Here is a 7315-nt window from a genome sequence, read left to right as displayed (position 1 = left end):
AGATTCAGGATCAACAAATAGCCTTTTAAAAACACCGTTGGATTCTTTCTAGTTTTATCCTTAAGGCATCTATCACTTCCAGAATCCATTCCAACCAGGAGGAGGAGAGTCACTCCAAGGAGTATGCAATGGAATCTTCAGGAGTTTTTGGTGTTAAAACTGGGAGTTTAGAAGATTCAGTTCTTCATGATTGCAAAGTATTTATTTCTTAATATTTTAGTTTTTCAGAAACTGATGCTTTTGAAACAGGTATTGTTAACTGTGCTATTTGACTTCTGAGGTCATCTTTTGGGTTAAGCAGTAATAAATGTGGGTCCACTTTCATATTCAGGGTGCACACCCATGTGACACAAACTCTTACACTTCTCTCCCGTTTGATGACTTCCACGTGTTCCCCACCCCCTGAGTGATGATGATTCTTTCCTGACACTTGTGAATATGTTTCTTTAAACCTTGGGTGCCTTTTTGTAAAAAACATTAAAACATGGAAATCCTCATGAATATTTCAGGATGTCATGTTTCCTAGAATGTTAACTAACAGAATTCCTCTGGGTTTTCGTTACCCTAGTTCAGATCCTAGGAAGTGAGTGAACAAGATTCTGTGCTCCCTTCTGGGGCATACTTTCTATGACAATGCACAATGCAGTGTGTTAGTCATCGTACCAGCTTTAGTGAGATACAGTTCACATGCAATACAAGTCACACTCTAAAGTGTGCAATTCAGTGTTTTTTTAGAATATTCACAGAATTCTGCAACATCATCACAATCGATTCTGGAAGTTTCCCATCATCCCTCTAAGAGAATGACCTTCCTCGTTAGGAGACAGTCCCATTTCCCCTAACCCCCACTAGGCAAACACAAATTCACTTTCTGTTTTATGGTTTGGCCCATTTTGAACATTCCATATCAGTGGAATTGTACAATGTGTGACCTTCTGTGTCTGGCTTCTTTCACTCAGCATAATGGTTTCAGGGTCCATCCATGTTGTGGCAGTTGTCAGCCCTTCATTGATTCTGATGCTGAATAATATCCACTGTGTGGCTGTAGCACAGGGTATTTCTCCTTTCCTCCGTTGAGGGACATTTGAGTTGTTTCCACTTTTTGGCTATTGTGAATATTGCTGCTATGAACATTCCTGTACAAGTTTTTGTGTGGACATCTGCTTTCATTTCTTCTGGATGTATACCCAGGGGTGGAATTGCTGGATCACATGGTAACTCTCTGTTTCACTATTTGAATACCTGCAAGAAATTTTTCCAAAGTGACTGCACCATTTATATTCCTGCCAGTGTGTGAGGGTTCTGGTTTCTCCACATCCTCACCAACACTTACCATCTGTCTTTCTGATTTTAGCCATCCTACGGGTGTGAAATGATATCACACTGTGGTTTTGATTGGTGTTTCTCTGATGGCTAATGATGTTGACATCTTTTCACGTGCTCAGTGGCCATTTGCATATCTTTGGAGAAATGTCTGTTCAGCTCATTGGCCCATCTTTAAATTGGGTTATTTGTCTTTTTATACCTGAGTTGTCGTAGTCCTTTATGTATTCTAGGTATGTTTCTTATCAGGTGTGAGTTGCAACTTTTTCTCTGTATTGTGGATTGTCTTTTCACGTTCTTAATGGTGTCCTTTGAATCCCAAAAGTTTTGCATTTTGGTGATGTCTAATTTATGAATAATAGAGTCTTACCAGTTGGAAATGATTTAAACATTAAATCATATCTTCATCAATATTTTGTTTATAAATTAAAGGGCAAATGTGAAAGTGTTAGGGAAAGATTTGAATTAGTTCATTTGAAGATTTGCTATAGATCCAACAGAACTCATCAGGGAAGATGATGAGTTTTAATGTTCATGGGATCAGTAATTATAGCCCCTCTCTCATTCCTGATATTACTAATTTGTGTTTCTCTCTTTTTTCTTTCAGTTAGCCTGGCTAGAGGTTTATCCATTCTTTTGATCTTTTCAAAGAACGAGTTTCATATTTATTGATTTCTCTATTGATTTCCTATTTTCAGTGTCATTAATTTCTGCTGTAATTTTTATTATTTCCTCTCTTTGCTTTAGGCTTACTTTCTTCTTGTTCCTCTAGCTTAGATTATTGTTTCAGATCTTTCTTGTTTCTAATCTATGCGTGCAATGCTATAAATTTCCCTCTGGGTACTGCTTTCACTGCGTTCCACACGTTTTGATAAGCTGTATGTTCATTTTCACTTAGTGGAAAATATTTGCAATTTCTCTTGAGACTTCTTTTTTTGATCCATGTTTTGTTTAATCTCCAAATATTTTGGGATTTTCCAGCTATCTTTCTGTTTTTGTTTCCTACTTGGAAGTGCTTTTTGGTCTGAGAACATACTTTATCTGATTTCTGTTGTTTTAAATTTGCTGAGGTGTGGGCTTTTTTAAGCCAGAATGTGGGCTGTCTGGTGAATGTTTCATGTGAGCTTTTGAAGACTGTGTATTCTGCTCTGTTGGATGCCGTATTTTATAAACGTTAATCAGATCCAGTTGATGGTGAACAGTTCAGTTTGTCTTTACTGGTTTTCTCCTGCTGCATCTGTCAGTTCCTGAGAGAGCAGTGTTTCCTGCTGTAGCGGTGGCTTTGTCTATTTCTGTGTCTGTCCACTAGGATAGTGGATTTGTCTATTTCTCCTTGCAGTTTTATTGGTTTTTCCTCAATATTTTGATGTTCTGTTGTTAGATGCATGTATCTTAAGGACTGTTACGTCTTCTTGGAGAAGTGACCCCTTTAACATGATGGAATGCCTCTCTTTATCCCTGAGAATTTTCCTTGTTCTGAAGTCGGCTTTGTCTGACATTAATTCAGCTGCTCTAGCTCTCTTTGGATGTGTGTTCCTGGCTGATCTTGTTCTGTCCTTTAATTCTAACCTCTCTGTGTGTTTATAATGAAGGTGCGTTTCTTGTGGACAGCATGTGGTTCCTTCTTAGTTTTTTAATCCATTCTCATGGTCTCGGTCTCTTAATGGCTGTATTTAGACCATTTCTATTTAAAGTGATGATTGATATAGTTGGATTAATATCCACCATATTTGCAACTGTTTCTGTCCGTTGCTTTTGGTCTTTCTTGGTTTTGCACTTTTTAAATTATTTTTTGTCTTCTCTGGTTTTAATTGAGCATTTTATATGATTCCTCTTTTTCTTTTCTTTTAGCATATGATTTACACTTCTTTTAAAGTTTTTAAATGGTTTCCCTAGAGCTTACAACATAAATTTACAACTAAGCTCAGTTCACTTTGAAATAATACTGTTTCTTCATGGTTAGTGCAGCTCCCTTATGACAGTCTCCCCAGTTCCTCCCTCCCATCGCTTATAAAATGGCTCTCCTACATTTCTCTTATCCATGACCTATTATCACTAAATTTATTTTTACGATTATTATTTTGAACAAATGAATCTGTTAGATCAGTTAAGAATAAGAAAAATAAAAACTGAAATTGTTTTATTTTACCTTCGTTTATTCCTTCTCTAAGTTCTATACATCCATCAGCTTAGTTTCTCCTGTGGGTTGGTAAAACCCAGCCCTGATCTCATTTCAGGAAAGGGTGGGACACCCCTTCTTAGATGGTTTGGCTAGGTTTTTGTATTTTAACATCATTCTGGAAGCGTGTTCTGATGGTGGAACAACTGATGCTGCCAAGAGCATTTCCAGGAGGGCAGGGGGCTGGAGGGGCCGTGGGCTGCCCTGAAGGGGTCCCACAGAGGGATGCGCTCTCTGCTGGACAAGGGTCGCCTGCACCCTTGGCCCCAGCCTGCCCCCTCCACTCCTGCCTAGAAGCCCCCAAGGTGAGGAGACAGGCCTGAACCCACTGGCCTGGGGCAACTGTCTTCAGGTAGGAGTCTGAATCCGCATCTGAACGGTCCTCGGCCTCCAGGACCCCTGCAGGACGCCCAGCAGCCGCTGCCACTTCTTCCTCCTGCTCTTCGTTCTCCCCAGACCTTTCACAGGGACCCCTCATGGTTATGACCAGTTCCCAGTCTCTGGCACTGAGGCTGGGCCTGAGCCAGGCACCACCTAGAGCACATCCGGGGATGTGGGCGGACCCGCGGGCGGTATGGACCAATTGAATGTGGCGTGCAGTGAACAGGCGTGGCCAGCAGCCAGTAGGCAGTGGCCCAGGCAACCCCGTGCTGTTGGTGCTGCAGAAATCAGCGCTGGCCCACGCTGCCCTTGAGCCTGCTCCTGGTCAGGGCGCAGAAGGGCGCGCCCCATGGGCCAGGCGCAGGGCTGGCCGCCTCGCGGGCGCTTGTTCCCCCTGCCGTCCCGTGTGGATCCAGCGTCACCTCCCTTCCGCGGACTTGGGACCATGCCTGACTCCAGAGCTGGGCTTTAGTCCCTGTGCTAGGGGGGTGGGTCAGCTCTGCCCGGCCTCACACAGGAGGGCCTGGGAACCTTGCAGAGCCAGCCACCCTCCTCTCTGGAGCCAGAGTCATGCTCCCACTCTGTGGGTCCCAGTTCTCTCTCAGGCTCTAGCGTTGCATATGCGGCTTCCTCCTCCAGGAACATTCCTCCTCAGCTGTGCTTGTTGAACTTCAGAATCTGCAGGTGTCAGCTCAGAGGTCCCTTCTTCCTGAAGCTTTCCTTGATCCCTCCTCTGGGCCGCTACGACCCCCCCCCCCGTCTCCTTCTCAATGTACCTATAACACCTGTCATCCTCTCAGCTCCCAAGGAAGTGAGGCCAAAGGGTAGGGGAACGGCTGCTCCTCTCTGACTCGCAGGGCCAGGCAGAGGGAGTCTGGAGAGGAAGGGAGGCCCAGGGCAGCTGGGGGTGGGCACTGAGCCCAGGGCGGGAGTGGGGCTGGGTCCTGCCCTCAGTGGGAGTGTCCCTGTAACAGCTGCTGGCCTGGCCTGGACTGGGCGCCTGTGTTACCTCCTGTTCAGCTGGGGCTGCAGCTGGTCTGCTGACCCTGCTCCCCAGCAGCCAGCAGGAGCTGAGAGCGTGGGCTCCCCGAGGGCTGTGACAGACTGGGGGCTTCTGGATTACAAACTGAGAAGTAGGTGATGACCAGGAACTGGGGACTGGGCACTGGGCACCCTGCAGAGGCTTCTGCAGCTCGAGGTCATCTTCTCTCTGGTGGGGTAAGAGAGTGGCTCCTGGGCAGGTTGCCTTCAGGGACAGTGACTGTTCCTGCTGGGCTGAGGGAGGGGTGTGACTCTTCAGGGGCTGGACGGGTGGTAGTGGAGGGGGCAGGTTGGGACAGGGTGGGGGCAAAAGGAAGGATCTCCATCTGTCTAGAGGCAGCAGGTACAAGAGCAAGCCGCGTGCTTGTGTCCTCCTGTGTGCCCACCTGCCTCCTTTCCTGGGCCTTGTCCCCAGCCCCGTGTTGGGCTCTGGGCACAGAGCAGGATGGGTCTCACTCTGCCCAGGAGGCCCCGGGAGGGGCAGGAGGTAGTCTCTGACACCTGTGAGAGCTGGAGCCCAGGGGCCCCTGAGAAAGACCACAGTTGTGGCTGGGTCAGGGGAGCCTTTAAGGAGGGAGCTGGGTCTGGCCAGGGCAGGGGAGGGTGAAGGCTGGGGAAGGAGGTGGTGGTGGGCATCTGGGTCTGAGAGCATTGGCTCTCTGATGCATGGCCGGGGCTTCTGGGCCGTGCAGGGTGTTTGGGGTGGAAATGAGGCTGGAGAAGAGGCAGGGGCCCTGAACACTGTGCTGGGAGCCTACAGGGTGTAGGGGCTGAGTGGGTGGGGCCCAGCTCTGTCACTGCTCACCAAGTGCCGGGACACACCACACTGCCCATCGCCTCCTCGCCACAAAAGGCTACCAGGAGCAGGACCTGGTCCCCAGATTTCTGTCATCGGCAAAGTCAAAGGCATGTCCATGACCCAGATAGAGGAGCTGGGGAACCGGCTGTGGACGTGGCCGACTTCATGAAGCAGCCACAGGTGGGTGCCTCGGTGCTGCTGCCAGGCGCTGACACCTCTGACCCCACCCTTGCAGCGAGTGTGTACAAGAAGGGCATGTGATGCCAGAGGGGGTGCTGGCGCTGTCACAGGGCCGGGCTCAGGAAGGGCTTGACAGAGGAGTGGCCCTGGACAGGGGTCTTGGGGATGAGTAAGAGGTTTCCAGGTGGACAAGGGTGACAGGTCAGGAAGCCAGGCCAGAGGTACTGCATTCACAAAGGCTGCACCCATAAGAGTGGGGGGCCTGGGAACTCAAGGCTTGTAGGCTTGAGGAGGGTGGAGGAGGCAGGGGCCAGGGCCTGGAGCTCCTGAGTGCTCTCACCTCCTGACCTGGGCACTGTGGTCTGTGTCCTCCTCTGCCCTTCCCACGCTGCATTTTCTGGCCCCTTTACCCTCACACCCATGAATCACTCCCCACAGCCCCTGGTTTCCACCTCTGTTCTCATGGCGCCCCAGCTGTAGCCCCGGTAGACCACCTGCCCCGAGCTTTGGCAGCTGCCTCCTGATGCACACCCACCACTTCCAGCAGAAACCCTCTTCCCTCTCCCACTGTAGCCTCTTTTTTCCATCCACTGAGGAGGCCACTGCCGTCTACCAGAGGCTAAAGCTTTGGACTCAGCTCCCACACCTCCCCTGCCCACCTCCTGTCCATTCCGCCTCTCTGACGTGTTTCCCCTGCCTCCCCCGCTGTGCCTCTGTGGTCTGCTTGTGCAGGCCCCCAGGTGCACTCCCATGCAGCAGCCAGGCTGAGCCCCTCACAGAGTGACACCATCAGAGCCTGCCAGCCCCTTGCTTTCCATCCACTGGGAAGTCTCCTCTCCATGATGGTGGCCACCACGTCCTCGAGCTCTTCCCTGCCACCCTGGTGCTGTGTTCCTCCTGCTGCCCATGAGCCCAGGGGCCCTGGACAGTGAAAGTCATCCACCCACCACCTGGCAGAACCCATGTGCCGTCTTGAGTGCCTGATGGCTTGAGGCCTGCCTTCACTCTGCGGGTCTGGGACTCCCAGCAAAGCTCTTACCATCCTCTCCTCACTTCCGATGCCCAGAAGTCTGTGACCATCATGTGCAGGCACTAATGTCTTCCTGTTTCTGTAAGAACAAGCCTGGAAGGGACTGGCCTGTGGTCCCACTTGGACAGTGCGTGAGGTCCCACTTCCCTACAAGTCCTCATGATGGGGGTCCCGCCCTTTGTCCGCCACGCCCAGCACCTCCACCCCTGGCATGAACTTAGCCTCCCAGGGTCCCTCCACACTTCTCTATTCTGTCATCCTAATTGCACCAGAGGAGGAAACTGGGCCTCGAGGAGTCACTTCTGCTCCTGGGGACCAAGAACAGTAGTCTCAGGCATCTGGAAGGAGTCGCATCTGCCTTGAGATACAGCACCTGCACCCT

General features: G+C 49.8%; 1 pseudogene; it reads right to left on the bottom strand.

Annotated features, from left to right (window-relative positions):
- Positions 1-3850: 3850 nt before the first annotated feature.
- LOC147912425 (uncharacterized) overlaps positions 3851-7315 on the bottom strand; it is a 176540-nt pseudogene continuing 173075 nt past the window's right edge.

This window comes from Ceratotherium simum, chromosome 35 (assembly GCF_057802395.1).
Source record: "Ceratotherium simum simum isolate JZ-2026a chromosome 35, ASM5780239v1, whole genome shotgun sequence".
Classification (NCBI taxonomy): domain Eukaryota; kingdom Metazoa; phylum Chordata; class Mammalia; order Perissodactyla; family Rhinocerotidae; genus Ceratotherium; species Ceratotherium simum.
Note: the sequence above shows the minus strand (reverse complement) of the source record. Positions and strands in the feature narration are given on the sequence as shown.